Genomic DNA, 19,377 nt, shown 5'->3' on the forward strand with positions numbered 1-19,377 from the left:
ACATTAGTATTCAAGAAAACAAGAATTCTCCTTGAATACTTTGTAAAATTAATTGATAACTTGGAAATAATCTGATAGCTAAAATTTCTTACATGGAGCTTGTGGATTATATTCAATATTTCAGGATCCTCTCAGGTAGCAAAAAATAACATACTTTTTCTTCATTTTATGCAGATGAGAAACATATTCAGACAAGTTCCAAAAAAGAATTTTTTTCTATTCTTTTAAAAACTTACATTCAAAGAAACTGACTTCTAGAAAAACTTTCAGTTGTCTTACTTACTGTTATATTCATTATACTATTCATATCATTTTATTCTCACTTCCAAAGAGTATACCCGTATTTTTTTGCTCAACTAAAACTATAAGGGAATGGTAACTAACAAAATCTACACATTTAGATTAAATAGACTAGGCAAAATTGTGTGTGTGTGTGTTTGTGTATGTGTGCATGCATGCATGTGTGCACAAGAGTACAGCCTAAAAGTAGAGAAATTTTATGATAATCGTGGGGAAATGTGATATACTAAGAAAAAATTAAGTAAACAAGGACAAAATAAAGCTTGGGTATCACTTAAATCTTATTAAGTAGAGATTTTCCCCTCAGAATAAACACTACAAGAAGACAGCTAACAAATCAATAAACACCAGGTACGTACCACGTAAAAACAAAAAAACCCACTGTATTCAATATGATATTTGAAATAATCTTTGGATATCCCTAAGTGAATTCCAAAAGTAAATATTTCTTAAGATCAAACATTTTTCAATGTCAACATAATACAAGCATCTGGTAGCTGCAGAACGATTTAGCGTACCTCTTAGCCCTCTAGCACCACCTAGTGGTAAATTCATGAAACAGCTGAAGAAAAGGACTAGTGTCCCACAGGCCTATTAGCCCCTCCTTACAGTCTTCCTTCAGCCGTCGTGCTAATGTACACACACCACCGCCACCGCCGCCACCGCCGCCACCGCCGCCACCGCCGCCGCCGCCACCGCCGCCACCGCCGCCGCCACCGCCACCGCCCCCCCCGCCCCCCCCACACACACGCAGAGAGTCCTGGAGCTGCCTAGAAAAATGTAAGATGATTATGTTCAAAACGAATAGTTAAAACCTATAAGTTATCTTGCGGTGTAAAAAGAACAAACACTAAAAAGGCTCCAATACACATGGATTTTATGGGGGAAATGCTACAATACTGACTGTTCTTTCCTAATTTACATACATAAAAATATAAATTAAATATAATTTATCTATGGATTCAAAAGTACAAAAAATCATTTATTAGTGTTGAAGAGGCAGGAAGAAGATTGTCAGTGTTAAAATTTTTAAGTTACCAAGAAACTCATGGGATTCAAATGACAATCTTTGTTTTAACTATTCTTAAGTTTTGGTTATAAACCACAATGATGAGATAAGGCAGCACCTAAAATGATAAAAATGATTCAGGCTTTCAGGTAATATGGCTGTTAGACGACATAGCCTTTTTTCCTCCTCATTTGGAAACTCAAGATATGGAAATAAATAGGAAATTCCTTGACCTCAAACAGTTTCATAGGCAAACATTCTTAATAAAAATGGCTGATTTTCCTTTGAATAATTCTGGACAATATTCACTGGCAGCAGTCTGGGTGGTCTCCACAGCAACTCTCAGAAAGGAGCCACGTCTCTGATTAAATCAGCCTGGCTTATGAACAGGATCTAGAACAGTCAGCAGATTTTTCAGAGCCTCCATGTCTAAGTCTAGGTTTAAATGATATGAACACATATGGAGACCAATGCACAGTATGTATAACGGGGGCTAATGGATTCAGTACAAATGTCACTCAGCCCTTAAAAATCACTTCCTGTGCTTAATACCGTTACTACTAGCCTCAACCAAAATATCTTCAATAACACTGAAGCCCTCTATCAATTACCAGTAAATATTGTTGCGTGTTTTTCAAGAAGCCTGAACCGTATCATGCGTCTTCAAATGTTTACATGTTGTTTTACGTGGCTAGAGATAACATCACTACAACAGAATAAATATATAAGGAAATGAATATCAGGCAGAACATTTATGTACTATTTAAATTTGGAACCATCTAGATCAGTGTTTCTCAACATAATCAAATCCAATGCATCCTTTCTGAGATATATTTCAACGTATTTTTAGCACGCTGATACAAAAGTCATAGATATAACCTACCTATACATACACAAATACATGCAGACTTCACCATGCACAGCAGTGTGAGACCATAAACACAACAGTGCAAAGCTGAAAGTGGGCAAAGCAATCTTAATAATCAATAGAAAAAATTATTGTTCCATAATCTTTAAAAATAAATTTCACCAAAACATTAAAAACTTTAATGTTGGTTACAAATATGTAGGGAAATGAAAAAAAAATATATTAAATTTGTAGCATTGGAAACATTGAGAATTAAAGTGTTTTCTTTGTAAAAAAGAAAGAGTAGTTTAAACAGTGCTCGCCTCTTGAGTATACAATTTAAGATTCAGAGTGAACATCTTTTTCTGTGCCTTGTAGAACTGCTGCACTCCTTCCAATATTTTATCCTATTATCTCCAAAAAATCCTTTCCTGTGAAGTTTCTTGCCTGCATCACTTTCTCTGAGACATACCATCCTTTTCATCAAAACCACTTTTCTCACTGATGTCTGTACGTTCCTCCGGTTACATACCCTGTTTCCCCGAAAATAAGACCTAGCTGGACAATCAGCTCTAATGCGTCTTTTGGAGCAAAAATTAATATAAGACCGGGTATTATATTATATTATACAAGACCCGGTCTTATGTTACATATATTATAGTAAAATAAGACTGGGTCTTATATTAATTTTTGCTCCAAAAGACGCATTAGAGCTGATTGTCTGGCTAGGTCTTATTTTCGGGGAAACACAGTACCTAGAGCTCAACAGCCCCAGGGAGCCATTTCTACCGTAACTCTCTTTGCATTTCGTTTGAATTCCATTTCCAGCATCATCACTTTTCATTTCTTTGCTGTACTTTCATCTTTGTTGGTCAACTCTCTCTTCCAATTATCGATTTTTGTAGAATGGCATGGGTTTTATCACAGCAAACAAGGAAGCAACACAATTGCACACTTTGCTGCCTGTGAACTACAGAACAGATGTGCAGGGACCTATCACCAACTGACTTTGAAAGAAGCGACATGACTGGTCACTGATTGTGATGCACGTGTATTATTGACAAGGTGAACTGTGAACTAGAGAGCTAGCAGCGAAGTTTGTACTTTACAGAATTACTCAGTTCATGTGCTGTGGTGACTGAAATTTGAACCATGTTGCTGGGAGACTGATATTATTTAAACAAATTGTGGTAACCTAAATGCATGTATGTCAGAACTATAGAATCAAAAACTGGCTGCTTGTATGTGTATGTGTGTATGTATAAACCATAATCATAACATAAAGGAAAAATAGAGAGGGAGAAATTAATAAAATGATACATAATTTAATATCAAATACCTAAGTACAACTATATGAGAAAATATCATTCACTGATTCAACATGAAGTAATCATATGCTTGCGTCTATATACTGTAATTACGTGAATTCAACAGCTACAAATGTTACTTGAGACCCGAATGCCACTTATGTCATTATAACCATTAACAATGTGGCTTTCTATAATGGTAAATAATTCTTGAGAAGATTCCAAATAAAATAGTGTTTAGACAATAGCTACATTCATGGAAAAGTTTGGCTAGCGTATACCTGACCGGACAAAAATACGTTTTATACACAAAGAATTAAATTGTGGGCTTAGACAGTTATGAACAAGTTTTTCACCCATGGGAAAATGTAACAGGTTACTTCTATGAGAAGCGTGGGACAATTCTTCACTATGCAAGACTGCCTAATACTTTGCAGGACATCAAGCATCCACCAAATACTGGGAGGAAAAAAACACTACCGATCTGACAAACTACCCCCTGGGGTAGTACCGCCTCCACTGAGAAGTCTGACATAGGTTCCCGAACCATCTGTGGACAGAGAAGAATATGCTCAAAGTTTCAAGCGATATCAAGTCTCTAGACACCAATAAGGCCTAAGTAAGTTTGGGGAGGGAGACGGCATTAAGCATACACTAATAATAAGGCAAAAAATTATTCCCACCTCTCCATAATCACAAAAAAACTGTACAAAGAGTAAGTGATTTCTATGAAGTCTACATACAAGCTTCATTAGATGCCTGCTTTGAAATTTAATGTTCTCTGCAAGTGTCATTTGAAAGACAGCTATATATGCCCCACAGATACCCCTAACGTAACAGGTTAAAAACAAAGATAATGATGATCAAATCTTACGTAATGCTTACCAGTCACTGCCCCAAGCACTTTACATGTATAAACATTTTAGTCCCCACAACTTTATGAAGTAGTTATCCTATTATTATTATTCCCATTTTACAGATGAGGAAACTGAGGCACACTAGCCAAGGGAATATGGCTGGCAAGTGAAAGTGATGGTGGCAAGTTATGGAGCCGCTCGGTCCACGCTGTCACCTGGACTGCATCACTTTCGCTCCCCACCCCATGCTAGGAAGCTTGTTACCCTTGAACTTATTACAGCATCATCACACCCAGGAACCTGAACTGGAAGTCCAAGTCATTCCATGTACCCCTCTTTCCTTCACCCCATTAACAACCTTGCAGCCAATCCTGACACTTAGCCCTTAGACATAGTGAACTGCCCTGCCCTGCCTGGCCCTGCATCTGGCTTACCAGGCCCAGGGCCAGGCTGTGAGGTCTCCTGGATGAGCGAGGATTTGAGAGCAGGGCAGAACTGGATCCCACCTCTCACTGTGTGCCCTGCAGAGAGAAGAAAATCAACCAACAGCCATGACTTTAAACTGACAAAACGACTGCTTGCGGCCTTGAGTTTTTGGCTCCTTTCTAGTCCCTCATATAACTTTCTCTGGTACTTTTAACACTGGTTGTTTACTAATGAAATAAAAATAGCTAATGTTTAGTAGGCACTCCCTGTGGCACCAAACACCATTCTCAGCACCTGACCTGTATCTACCCACTTCATCCCCACGACAGACCCCTGAGGAAGCACCAGCAGTGCCCCAACATTAGAGATGTAGAGGTTGAGTCCCATTCCCAAGGTCACGCAATCCAGAAAGGCTGCTGCTGGGATCTAGACTCAGGCAATCTGGCTCCAGAAACTCGGTTTTCACCAAGGCTCATTACTGAAATGCAATGTCGGGGTATTACTGACACTACCAGAACCTTGCTAATTATTTATATTACCAAATGCCATTAACACAAATAAACTATATCAACACTGCAAATAAGGCCAGGCTTCAAGTAGAAAAGTGCTCTCAGCGGAAGGCTCAATAATTTCTTTACTAACCAAAAAAGATGATACTCACCATTAAGAGAGAACATTAAGTTAAGCCAATCAATAAGATTTGATCATTTTATTCCCTTATCATTAGGATGATCATATAAATCATTGCCAAAACCTGGATACTTCTAAGACTGAACGTGTCACTTACTGGCACAACCAGTGTAAACTGGGGAAGTGTGGGCAAAGCAGGAGACGTGGCATCCATTGCTCATACCACGCAATGAAAATTCATGTCTACATTAGGATTGGGTTACCTAGTTAAACCAGCAGCTTCCAAGGGGAAAGAACAAGGAATGCAGCCATTTCCTCATGAGAAGCCCCACGGTGACGCTTCTTCCATCCAGCTTCCTCACACAAACTGAGTTCCTGGAAGGGCTTGGCAGCTACGCAGGACCAATCTCTAACGGATGCTCCCTGGGAGCACGGATAATGGTTTCTGGGTTAGTGCTTGCTGCTAGTGGTTTTGTTTACTGCCACAAGAAAGAATCCAGCCCACCCAAATTGAACATTTTTGTTTACTTCTGCCTTCTGAAGAAATACATAATCTAAATTCTAATTTAAATTCTCTCCTCCACAACCAAACCAACATGATTCATTCTTAACCTTATGAACTACTTAGCACTAAATGTATGATGGGTATGATTTCAACAGACTTTAGAGACAGAGGCTGCATTCACCCTTCCAAGCCGTAGGCCTCCATGGACACAACTAAACCGACAGGCAGGTCCATAGGCAGAGGACATGGGGACACTGGTGTCAGCCCCCTACAGGAAGTCTGGATGCTCCTGAAAGAGGCCGGTGACGCCCCACCCTGTTTGAGTGAAACGTGGGTTCCGGTAGAGCCTTCCTGTCATGATGAAGTCACACAGTATAACCATACGTCCGCATTCAACCCACCTCATGATCCCTGAAAGTCAGACCAGAGCAGCAAGCGCAGCTGCTCTTTGATCATCCCATTCAAGGACTGAAGACAGAAACCAGGCCTCATGGAGTCTTCGTTGTGATTACGCCAACCGGCCCATACGAAACAGCGTAAGAATCACTGCTGAGCTCAAATGATTAACTAAAGCTACACGTAGTTCTCTACAGCATTCACTGCCTAACACCACAAAGAATTGCTCAGTCAGGCAGCCAAGGAAATTAAATGGCCAAGAATAACCACGCAAGCCTCACATACTCTGGAAGTACACAGAAGTATGCTTAGCGAACATCAGTTTCTTGGACAAAGATTGATTCTACATATTTTCAGGTGTGGCTTACTCTTTGGGTTTAAAAAAAGAAGAAACTGCGTGAGATCACCCCCACACTTCCTCCGACTTCAGTTAACCTCAGTGAAGTTCCCTGAAGTCTCTCAACACCACAGAGCCTTCCCCACACTTGTTAGCACGTGGTCCTCCCACACATCACCACCGCGTGAACAAGTAGCATCTGTTTATCAGAACAACTCTGGGAAAGTTTATCTAATAAAAATGAAGTAATTCTCTACATTCTTATGTCTCATTCCAGCTCAAACTTCTAGACTCAATCACTTCTCAAGGCTCATTTTTCCTAACTTGTTCTAACGATTTACTAAACAGCTAAGCAGTTAGAGCACTAAGTAAAAACACACACACAAAAAAACTGTCTTATAAAGCAGTGTACTATCCTCCAAGTTACCTGTCCTAAGTTCAATCATTATGTAGGTGAGAGGTTCAGAAACCTACAAACGGTGGTCAAAGGTGTGCAGATACAAGCGATTAGACGGATTTAATAAGCCTGGGATAACATTACTGTAGCTAAAAATATTCAGTCCTTGTTTTCAAATTAATTCCATCATCTTATGTATCTTTACTTACAGAACCAGAGCATACAATTGGGGGATACTCTCTGCCTCTCCTATACATTGGTAACATACATGCATTCAATGAACATTTTTTGAGTGCCTGGTATGGTAGTGGGCAGTGGGAATACCAAGGACAGCCAGTGCCCATGCCAGGTGGGCATGATATAAAACCAGGCCACGTGGGAAGAAGGTATCGGGGACACTCCAGAGACAATGACAGTTGAGGCAAGTCTTGAGAACAGGTGGGAACAGAAAGGAGATAATGAGAAATGATGTATTTTGGAGACTCAGAGGTGTAAAAGAAAATGGTCTCTTCTGCTTCCTCAGCATCTTTCCAAAAAACCACACAAAGAGGAAATACATGCACTGAGGTTTTTGTGTTTATAACACAGTTCTCAGTTTTGATTGTCTGACAATAACATCAACTGAAATTCATTCCTTCTGATTCTTAAAGTTAAACCCAATCTCATACTGGCAACACAGAAAATCCGTTTGAACACTTCTACTAATTGGGACTAGGTATTCAACTCACGACTCAACGTTAATGCCTCTCCCAAAGTGAGGTCTTGTAAGCTGTCTAGGAAATACGTAAATACTGGGCATATGAATTCATTTATAAACTGTTACTCTTTCAATCTACCAGAAGGGGGCGATATTGTACTCCAGACATTTGTTTCTCCATTATTATAACTCTCAGGTAAAAGATAAGCTTACACTGCCAATGAATTCCTATGCCTGTCACTCATTTCAAAAAGGTAAAAAAAAAAAAGGCACTGTTTTACAATACAGTGACTAATTACGTTTTAATGACATAGTTCCTGACACCCTCTTCCACTACTCTAAATCAATGTACTGACCTTGGCAGGATTTTATGCTTCATATAAACACAAAAAGGCACATCTGCACTGAATGATTTCCTGTCAGAATACACTTTTTAAAGCACATCTTCAAAGCTCCAAAAATGGCAGGCTGAGTTAGGAACTCCTCAGCATGAAAATCAGAATCTTTTCCAGTAGGCCCCACCCCACCTCTTCTGACTTTCCTCCCATCATACCTTTGCTCACACCATTCTTTTAATCCCACTCTAACAAAAGTTAGCGGCTTCTAGTAAGAACCATTTCAGATACCAGCTCCTTCACGGATCCTTTTAGAAGGCAACTCCCAAACTCACATCCTTTAAATATCTCTGTACTTTCATATAATGTTTATATTGGGATATTGGGCCTTGCACTAAAATCCTCTGTGTTCTTATCCCAATATATTTCATAATGTCCAGTGAACTCCTGTCTGCTGCCACGCCCCCAACACACATACACATGTATTTACTTATAAATCACTTGTCAGCAAAGTCATTTTTAAAAACTTTTATTTCATGGTGAAACCCAATAAATAGCTCCTATGTTTAAATTAAATTCATTGAAAATGTTCATATCTATCAAAATGTCAACCGATTAGATACGTTGTAGAATACTGCAAAGTCATGAGGAACCAATATGGCGGATCTATACAGGGACAACGTGAGCAAGTCTGAGACAGCAAGTGGGGAAAAGCCACGTGCACCAGTGTGTCCTACTGTCCAATGAAGCAGATGGGGAAAGTCTGGGATACGGCAATAATGACAACATTGTTTTGTACTTACTTTAAAAAACAAAAAGAGATTCTAGGGTAAGGAACAAAATGTAACATTTATATAACACCAACAAGTAAGAAAATCAGCTTTAAGGCAGTTGAAGACAGGCAGGATGGAAACTGACTGGAAACAATAACAGACAGATTTGGGGATTACGTGTGTTAAACTCACTCTATTCGTAGTACGAATACACAAGGGATGTTTATATATAACCAGTCTTATTACTAACAAGGCAAGGTCCAGCCTGGAAACAATGTCGGAGAAAAGAAATGTGTGTGTCTGTGAGCATGTGCAGTGGGCTGGGGGTGGCAGTCACATCGAGGGTATGTGGAGGGTTCTGAGGAAAAGATTAATCAGGATGAAATCCCACAGTACTTTAATCTAAGGGTTCCACAAAATAAAATAGGAAGGGGTTGAGGGAACACAGAACTATTTAATATAAAGTATTAATAAAACATTACGGAAAAAGAAAACAAAACACTGATTATTTTAGCTTTTTCCTCTTCTGTTTTTTTTTTTCTGTTTTGTTTTTGTTTTTTGCTAGTAAGAATCCTGAAAGCAGGGAACATGTCCTCTATTTTTTATTTTTTTAATTATTATTTTATTATTTTACGCATTGAACCTGGTGTCTAGTGTTGAATAAAGCCAAGTTGTATGGCTAAATATCGTAACAAAATACCTAATTTTAAAAATACATGAACATATGATCAATAAATAGTTTTTCAGGATAAAATATTCTTGCAAATATTAATAAGATACTTATTTCCAATTCCAATGGAGAAACATGGGTACAAGCTAATCTTTGCATTTAAGCATATCTGCAAAACACCCAGCTTAAACCTCAAGGAAAGACAAAATACTGGCAGGGCCGATATTAAATCCTGCATCGAAATATGTCTGAGTCATTCACAAATATGTCCACCCATGATTCCATGTGTCCACAGTCTGGAACAGCTAGGGCTAGTTTTCAAAACCTGGGTGACAGGGTGAGGAGCATAAATACAGGAAGACGCCATTCCTGAGACTTTCCTGCAAAGAAGGAGTAAGAGCAGACACGGCAAAGACAGATTTGTATCACTCACTGACACCCAGTGGGGAAAACAACTGATGAAAGAAGATAGGCAGAACTATCAATTACACGCCTAAGGAGAACGCACCAACGTTTTTGTTGCATAACACACTTGACATTCTTCCTTCCTCCTTGGGTTTCATCTAATCTGTGGCTGCTCTAGCCTTACTCTCTCTCTCTTAGGTCTCTCTCTGAACCTCTCTTCTCATTAATCGCACCCCCTACCCTCTGATTATCAAAATTTCTGCTCTCAAGACCTGCATGGCTGTTCAAAGCTATGACAGTAACTGATATGGGGCCCAGGCAGTTGGGAGTGGGGGGGTCTGAACAAAACAGATTGAAAGGTAGGGCATCTGCCTGGAAAATAAAAGTTCCTCCAAGTGTTGTACGTTCAGAGGTTCCAAAGCAGGGAGGCAGGGATGCTCACACTTGGCAACATTTCTGAATTATCCAGGCACTTCTGAAAATACAGGTTCCTGAGCCAAAAACACAACGAGTTCTGATTCGGATCATTTGCAATAGGGTCTTAGACTCTGCATTTGTAAAGGTCCCCAGATGATGTCCATCATGGCCAGCCAGGCACATAAACAGAGACATTAAAGAAGTCAGACAGAACTGCTTCAGAGTTGCCAGGTAAGCAGAGGGCGGGCGGCGCAGCCTGAGGCCCAGGGGAAGAGGAAGCAGCTCCAGGTGTTTCTCCAAAAAATTTCCCAAACATGAAAGAGAAACCACGAGACCTGCCCTTGTCCGCCTGTTCGTAAGGTCCTATGGCTAAAAACTTGACTAAGGCAGACAATCTGTCTTGAGACATGCCATCTTGAGAACACAAGATGAAGACATAATCCACCAAGTTCTTCTTGGATCCTTACACGGTCTTCTTCCTCAATTCCAAGGCAAGTGGCACCTCAGTCACTGAAACCACCACTTGCCCTGGTATCTAACCATTACCACCTGCACCACTGTGGGGACAGAGCCCCAGAGAGCAGTTTCCAGGCTCTCGGCCTCACGTGGAAAGGTGCTGGCTCGGGTAGTAGATGGTCATCAGCTGTGACTAGTTGGCCATCATCTGTTACCGGTTAGCCATTAGCCTCTGATATAACTGCCGTGGCTAAACTAGCAAGCGCTGATTGCGGAATGCAGAGAGGCGCGGATTACAGTTAGCAGGGCAGATTGCAGCTAGCAAGTGAGGTTGGTTGGCAGAGACAAGTACACAGCGGGTTGCAGATAGTGCGGCTCCTGCTTCCTGTGTCTCTAACCCAGCTGCCAGCGAGACTATAGTGGTATGACTCCCCTATCTATGGCTCTGTGGGTGTTCCTTTTTGGCCTCACCGTGACCTGTGTTCTTATATGGGGAGCGGGAATTGAGACCCCGCATGACACCCTGCATGACAGTCATGCAGGGAGTCATGCAGGGCAGCCTGCGGACCCTCCTTGGGGGTCCAACTACTGAGAACAGTGGCCACTGGACACCACACACTGTGTGGGGGCCACACGTCCTCCTGCCCAGAGTCAGACGCCATTCCTACCTGGTCGGAATCCTGCTCGCCCTGCCAGGTGTCTGAGTGGGTGGAGGCCTCGGTGTAAGATGTCCGCAACACTCGGAGCCTACAGCAGCAGCCCACCAAAAAGCCGGTAATGCCTGCTATGGGCAACAGGGCAGCATGCCATCCGGAGGCTCGAGAGGACCACCGATTCACCAAGGGATCACGTCTCTCCCAGGCAGACTGTGCTCCCCATCTCTGGTGCTGCTCCTCATGGGCTTCCCGAGACTGTTTTCACACACACAAACTGCTCCACCATCCTTTGGAGAGTTTTGGCCGGCGCCATACCCTGCTCGCTGCGCCATTTGTCGTGCGGGGCGGCCTGCGGGGCCTCTAATCCCACTCCCCACATAAGAATGCAGAATATGGCTAGGCCGAAAAGGAACACCCACGGAGCCATAGGTAGGGGAGTCATACCACTATAGTCTCACTGGAGGCTGAAGTCACACGACCTGCAACCTGTTGCCCGCATCTCTGCCTGCCAACCGACCAACTGACTCGACTCTCGACTCTCAACTCTCTCCACTCAACCAGTGCAGCCACGGCAATTATATCAGTGGCTAATTGGCTAACTGGTAACAGCTGATGGTCAATTAGCCACAGCTGACGGCCATCTACTACCTGAGCCGGCGTCTTTTCACATGAGGCCGAGAGCCTGGAAACTGCCCTCTGGGACACTGTCCCCACAACTCTGAATCTAAACACCAGCTCCAAAGTCCGGTCCTGCCACCTCCTAGTTTGGCAACTTAAATTTTCTGGAGCTCTATTTTCTCATCTGTAAAAACAGGAATGGACCCCCCCCCCCCCCCCACAAATGGTCCCTATGTAGACTGGCTGTGTAAGGCGATAGCACAAAGAAAGTGCCCCGCAGTCGTGTGTGTGAGAGTATGTACATGTCTTTTGATCCAATCCTTGTAGATGAGTTTTCCTTTGAGTCCCCTGGCTGTCCCCTCTCTGTCATTCATGCCACTACAACTATAAAACAGAAGCTACAAACTGACTTCCCATAAACCAAATCCAGTGCATGGTCAGGTTTTGTTTTGGCCCACAAGGCGTTAGGTACTCAAGAACTTGAAAAGTATTTGATTTAGATAACAACACGCAAAATCAGGAGAGATCTGAAAGTGCGGTTAAGAGCACAGGCTCCAGGAGCTGTTCTGCCGGGTCCAAATCTCAGCTCTAGGAGTTGTGGGACCTAACTTAACATCTCTGTGCCTTGATTTCCTCAGCTAGTAAGAAACGGGTGAGGGAGGGGAGAGTAGTGAAACCCAGCCAGCTCGTCGGGTTGTTGTGAGAACTCAGTGAGTTAAAACATACAGTATTTAGAACATGCAAACAGTTAAACATACGAACAGCACTCAAGGTTCTGATTACTTTGGCTCATCTCCAAATGGGGCAACACAGGATCCTGACAAGCTCTAGCTGAGTGGTAGCCGATTCCTGTGTGGGCCATGAGCTTTCTACTTCTCCAGACTTCCTGGAACCCAAAGGCCTTCCACAGGGTCCACCTCACTTATCTGGACCACTTGCCATCAGGTGACCACCTATAGCAGTATCCCTTTGACCATGGCCTTTGCGACTCCTGGTACCAAGAAGAAAACAAGCAGCTCCAGTACAGGCAGTCATCATTTCCTGCCCCATCATACTCAGCACCGGGTTTGTGGAGCACCCCACAGGGAGGCAAGACGCCTAGGCGAGCACCTGGGATGATTAATGGGTGTTTCTGAGACCGGCAGAATAAACAGCACCTCCTGCTACAAATATGCAAGTCTTGAGAGCTGCAGCTTAGAGACTGGTGATGCCAAATCATCCATTTAACCAGCATATGTTTACAGCTGAAGGACTCTGCACTGTGCCCTGGTAATAACCAGGCTTGGTCGGCTCGTCCTTCCGTCGGTCCTTCCATCTGTATACCTGCTGGAGCTCACTGCAGCTGAAGCCCGCAAGCCCCCGTGTTCTTAGCCCCAGTAGTCAAAGCAGCAGCCAGGACAGCATGGGCCCAGAATGGATACCTCGGGCATGGCCAAGTGGGGAGCCTCTCTAAAGCAGCTGGGGGCCCTCAGGGCCTCTGCTGATCCTATTAAATGGATCAACGGTGACTATTTAGTCTGCAGGCACAAAAGAAGAAAATGAAATTCCTGAGGGAAGGGACTTGTGTTTGCTTCCGTCACTCCATCTCCAGTGTCTGGAGCACTGCCTCCGACATAGTAGGTGCACGTAAAGTATCTAGACCACTTGCTGGCGTTATCATAAGCATACAAATGAATATGAATGATACTCTAACTGTAAATGTATATATTACGTTTTTAAATCCAACTGAACTTGACTAGTTAAGCCATTAGCCCATAATGTGGCAATGGGACAATCTGAGTGGACGCACCTGAAATGCAGCAGCCTTATAAAGAGCTTTCCAGAGCATAGTTTCCTTCCGTCCTTCTCTGGTTCTGAGTCACACACTTGGATGAGGCTTTGACAGCCAAATTCTGATACTGCCCAATCTAACTGAACACGAGTATTCAATGGGAAAGACGCTGGAGACTCCGCATGACATTACAAATTATATTACAGAACTGGAACTAAAAATATGAAGGGCTCCTGCCTCTTACTTTCAAAACAATAACATAAACAGCACAAACTTAGCAAAAGATGAACACATAATAAGTTTATCTGAAATGCTACTCATGATCTATTTGTCAGAAATGTTCAAGTATGGTGAAAACTTCCCGCAACAGCAGCCCCTCTTATCTGACACCTGTGGTCACTGGTGTCAAAACGCTTCTTGACTGAAATGCTAATTCCGCTTTCCAGGTAGCCCCAACTACCACCCATCTGTGGCTACCCCGTGCGGCTGTTGACAATTTCCTCTTACCTAGGAGGGTGAATCAGAGAGAACCATGTCGTCCCTCCCTCAGCTACCCACTATCAGTTCTCCACCTATTACCGCATGTTGAATTTGGCAATGGCAAAGTTTAAAAAGAAAACATATGTAGGTCGTTGCCTGGCTATTCATTTGCTAGATGATGTGGAGCTGTGGAAAAGAATTGTGGAAACCTTTTTGGGGATGACTGAAGGAAAGGAATTAGCAGAGGCCAGCCTGACAGCCACAGAGACCCAAACATCCCTCTTCACCCTGTTTCCTCTATCTCCCAGCCTTGAGGAAGCTCTAGTTGGCGACCTCAGCAGAGTGACTCTCGACCCACTATCTTGTGGTTTCGGTCATCAAGTTCCTGATTTCAACTGTTGTTAAAGACGAGCAAAAACTCTGTATAGAACAGTCTCAATTTGGAGCACACCGTGAGACATACTCTGAAATGAGTGCTGCCTGACTTGCAGATGAAGTGCTAGAGGCAGGTAAGGAAATGGCTCTTCCATGAGAGAACCTGGGTGTATGTGAATAGTGCATGAGAATGGGACAGGAGACATCAGAAGTGGGGGTGACAGTGCTGAGCGACACGGGACGGTCCCGCTGTCTGACTTTTTGTTTGAGAACTGTAATATGTTGGTACGGTAATACTGCGTCGTGCTGATTTGGGGATCCCAAGTTGAAATTTTATCAGTGATGATTATTTATGATTTCCAACTGTGGCTGTCAAAATACATCTGTGCTGAAGAGATATCAAGCAAATGCTTAAAAGGTATTCGTCCAGGACAAAGATTTCCAAAGCCTGTAAATGTGTATCAAAATCACCTCTAAAAACTACAAAATCAATTATTGCAATAATATTTATGAGTCCATGCCATCATGTTTTGTTTACAGTTGCATGTGTGCAAAGATGTAGTTAATATCTAATGGTACATATACTTACGTAGGTAAAAAGCTTTTTATCTTTGTTGTTATTATGGTAAGTTAACCATTCAATTACCTAATAAGATATTTATTAACATTTAAAGAGAATTATAAGCTGCAAAAACATCTACTTTGCTTTGAATAGCAAAAAATTGAGTTCATATGTTACTTATGATGTATGACAAATCAGCTCAATTATTTAAAATACTTTAAACATTATAAATTTAAATGATACACCCGGGAATTGGCACAGATCCACACTGTCAGCATATTCAACCAATCTCAGGCAATCCATCTAGTCCTACATATATATATTTTTTAAGCAAGGACAAGTAATGCTATCAAGAAAATGAATCAAAGGTCACACTGGTAAACAAAAACAAACAAACAAACAAGCAGAACACACCACCGTTTGCCTTACTCTGTATGGTGATGAGTACAAGGCTTATCAGCGCGATCACTCAGTAAGTTGTATAAATGCTCACCACTATGTTACACACCTGAAACCTAGATAATGTTGTACATCAACCGTAATTTTTTTTAAAACTTTTTAATTTTAATATGGACTTGAAAACAATTTTAGCACTGAAATACTAAGATATCATTGATAAGTTAAAAAAATTAGAAAACTTAATTTACCCACTATAAAATATCAAAATAACATTTTACAATTTGTGAACATACAAATAAATTTTATACTTAGTAAAATCTATAAATACACATACAAAAGTATGCACACACAAACACAACCACACACTGGTGATATAGACATAAACTATGAATCATTGTCTGTTACAGCTTTGTAAGGAAGAAGTGAGGGGCACAAAGATACTCAGAGTAGGAAGACCCAGTAGGGCGAAGCGAATGGGCAGGGAAAGAAGCATCATTTGCTGAGAGCCCACTTCACACCTGAGGAAGCAGGTAGAGCAAGGCCGCCCAGCTGATCTCCCCGTGAGCCTGAGCCCCCTGAGCACCCAGAAGGTACTGCACTCCATTCAAGGGAGCTGGCTCCTACAGCCCACAGGGTTTCACTCAGTCCAGCCTGACCACTGCTCCACCCACTGCCTTCCCTCCCCCCTCGATCGGCATGTCCTTCAATCCTCTTCAATTACTTCCATCCTCAATCCTGTATTTGTGAGATATGTTCAATCTAGTATCATATACATATATTGGGGGAAGGAAAGGTTTACTAAAAATGTGAAATTATAATGATCTCTGACATCTTCAAAAAGAATACACCTGTGTGGAGAAGGCAGGAATAGAAAAAGAAAACCTCTCCACGTAAGGAGAATTGGGAGGGGAAAAAAACCAAACCTATTAAAATGGCGAATGGGTACACTAGGCAGGAGGGTACTGAGGGACCACCCTCTTCGAGGCCAGTCCTCCGAGCTCCCTGGGCCCCGTCCCCTTAGCTGGAAAACAGTGGGTGACATTAGTACAAGACTACTGCATGAGTGCATCAGATCATGTGTGTAGTATCTTTAACACAGTAATGGAAGAAGCGTTCAGTAAATGGAGGCTGACATCATTATTGTTCTTGCTATTATTATAAACAGTAATCAAGGCGGATGTATATGTGATTATATATCAGACCACTGGAAAACATAACCCAGACATTGCAATACCTTTATAGACCAGAACCAGTAAGATGTAACACAATACCACTTACAACAGTGCCTCTCACACTATGCCGCACATCAGAAGCCCCTAGAAGGCTTGTTAAGCACACATCCCAGGGCCTGACTCCCCAAAGCTTCCAACCCCGTACGCTGGGGTGGGGGCTTCAGAATTCGCATTTCTCACAAACCCCAGTGATGCTGACGCTGCTGCCCTGGGGCCCACACTTGGAGAACACTGCTCGACAGGGAAACCCCCACTCACATGTGCCTTACTGATAAAACTATCTACAAGTTGCTCATTCGATCTAAGCCAGTCACCGAGAGGTCAAAATAATGAACAAATGCTCAAAAAGTAAAAGCAGCATAGTATCCCCAGGTATTCAAGCATTACATAGGAAGGGAGGAAGGGAGGAAAAGAGAGTAAAATATTTCCAATTAGAGCTAAGATGCATCTGAAGTCAACTGCCGAACAGAGGAATATCGTTGCCCAAAACAATGCTCCCTCTGTAAAATGCTCCCTCTGTAAAATGCCAGAGTGAATGAAGTCAGGTCTTAAGTCTTTCCTCCGCCTGAGTCTCTGTGGTAAGAAACCAGAGGTCATGTTTATCCCCTTTGGTGTACGCATTTCCTTGAAAGTGAGGGTGGTACCAGGTGAGGTGTCTCAGCCTCCCAGCAGCCTCTGGAATACCAAGGACAGACCATCCGAGGAGACACAGGTTGAAGCCAATAGGAGCTTACACTGCCGTCTTCCTCAGGGGCATCCTCACTGGCAGATAGCTGTCTAGCGGAGCAGAACTGGACAGTGAGGAAAGTTTCTCTAAACTGAAAACAGCGTGATCAGCACAAGCGTGCCCACCTGCTCAGGCAGAGCAGCAGGTCTTGAAGTGCAGCCACGGGCACACATTCGTACCAGTGGCCTTGTCAGACCCCAGAACCACTGCTTATTAAGCGCTGGCGGTGGCACCCAGCAACCTGGGTTTTAACAGGCCCTGGGGGTGATCTTGCTGCACATTCAATTTTGCAGTCCACTGGATAAAGCAACCCAAGTCCTGAGGCCGCTGCAGGTTTCAGCTGCTGTCAGACTATTTGCAAATAGTGCCCTCTTTCTGCATCAGAAGGTCCTGGGGGGGGACAATAAATCACATGGTCGTCCTCACAGATCAGAGGGGATGCTACAAAGGGGGCTCCTTGGTTGGATTCTATTTACTACTTGGGACTGCTCAAGTCTTGCTGCTACATCTGGTATTAAACCCACAGCCTCTCTGAATGCTAAAAGATGCACTGCCTCATAAACATCTAGGAAGCATGGAAGCAAACCAATTTCAGGAGTGGTATCCCATTTTTACAAAAAAAGTACCCACCAACAAACTATATAAAATCTAGTTTTAAGAGTTTTCTTTTCCTGACTAGCTCCCTATCAAGTACAAACCTAGTAACTTACTAGTCTTATTTTCATAGCAATAATGTGGCTTCTATGTTAATCCACAGAAAAACCAAGCTTGTCACAAAGCGTCTCTATCCATCTGCTCTTTTAAAGGCAAAGTGAAATACCGCTTTTGGATTTGACCAATTTTCAATTTCTTTGAAATCTTTGTCTTCACTCAGCCTAAATTAAATTGCTGGCTTTTTACTCTTCACTTTAAGTCTTCCATCTGTTGTTTCTGAAAAGCATCAAAGGCTTTAGATGATATCATGTTCTGACCCTTCATCTTCCAGATCAGAGAGGGGTGGTGGCTTCTATTCAATTATATAACACCTGCTATTGAAATTAGGATTTCAAAGAAAAGAGAAAAAGATCAGCTATTTGGCCCAAAGGAGATTACAGTTGACTCTTGAACAACACAAGTTTAAACTGCGTGGGTCCACTTACATGCAATTTTTTTCCAATAAATACTATAAATATATTTCTCTTCCTTATGACTTTCTTAATAACATTTTTCCTTTAGTTTCTTTAGTGTAAGAATACAGTATATATATAACACATACAACATACAAACTATGTGTTAATCGATGCTTCCAGTCAATAGTAGGCTGATAGTAGTTAAGTTTTGGGAAGTCAAGTTATGTGCAGATTTTCAACTACACGGGACAGGGAGGTCGGCACCCCATCCCCTGTGTTGCTCAAGGATCAACTACATACACTTTGGTGTGGTCACTTAGAAGAATCTGGTTCTCAGTTTTCCAGGATCACACACTTCACGTCACTGGACTATAGGAGTAATTTACACCAGGCAGACTTGATATGTGTCAACTTTTCTTTTACTGTGGGAGATACCTGGCTGGAAAGCAGGACTCACCTGTTGCTTAAAGGATGTTCCCAGCAAGTCCAGCCCTAAGGTCAACTTGGTGGGTGAGCTCACAGGAGGCTTCCCCCTGCTACACAGGATGAATGAAATCTCATTCTCACTCACATTCTCGAGATAGTTCAGTCATCATTCATTCAACAAATGCTGGTTCCCTGACATGTGGCAGCCCCCAGCTCTAGGTGGTAGGGGCCCTGTGCATGAGGGAGCAGGGCTGACTT

General features: G+C 42.4%; 2 protein-coding genes across 15 annotated transcripts in view; one reads left to right on the forward strand and one right to left on the reverse strand.

Moving 5' to 3' along the window:
• The window catches only part of MED12L (mediator complex subunit 12L), a 313,410-nt gene that overhangs the window by 134,976 nt on the left and 159,057 nt on the right, over positions 1-19,377 (reverse strand). The gene's annotated exons all lie outside the window — the stretch shown is intronic.
• The window catches only part of P2RY14 (purinergic receptor P2Y14), a 48,091-nt gene continuing 43,103 nt past the window's right edge, over positions 14,390-19,377 (forward strand). The window contains exon 1 of the mRNA XM_019748877.2: positions 14,390-14,798. The gene's annotated coding sequence lies outside the window, so the exon portion shown is untranslated. The remainder of the gene's footprint in view (positions 14,799-19,377) is intronic.

This window comes from Rhinolophus sinicus, linkage group LG01 (genome assembly GCF_036562045.2).
Source record: "Rhinolophus sinicus isolate RSC01 linkage group LG01, ASM3656204v1, whole genome shotgun sequence".
Lineage (NCBI taxonomy): Eukaryota > Metazoa > Chordata > Mammalia > Chiroptera > Rhinolophidae > Rhinolophus > Rhinolophus sinicus.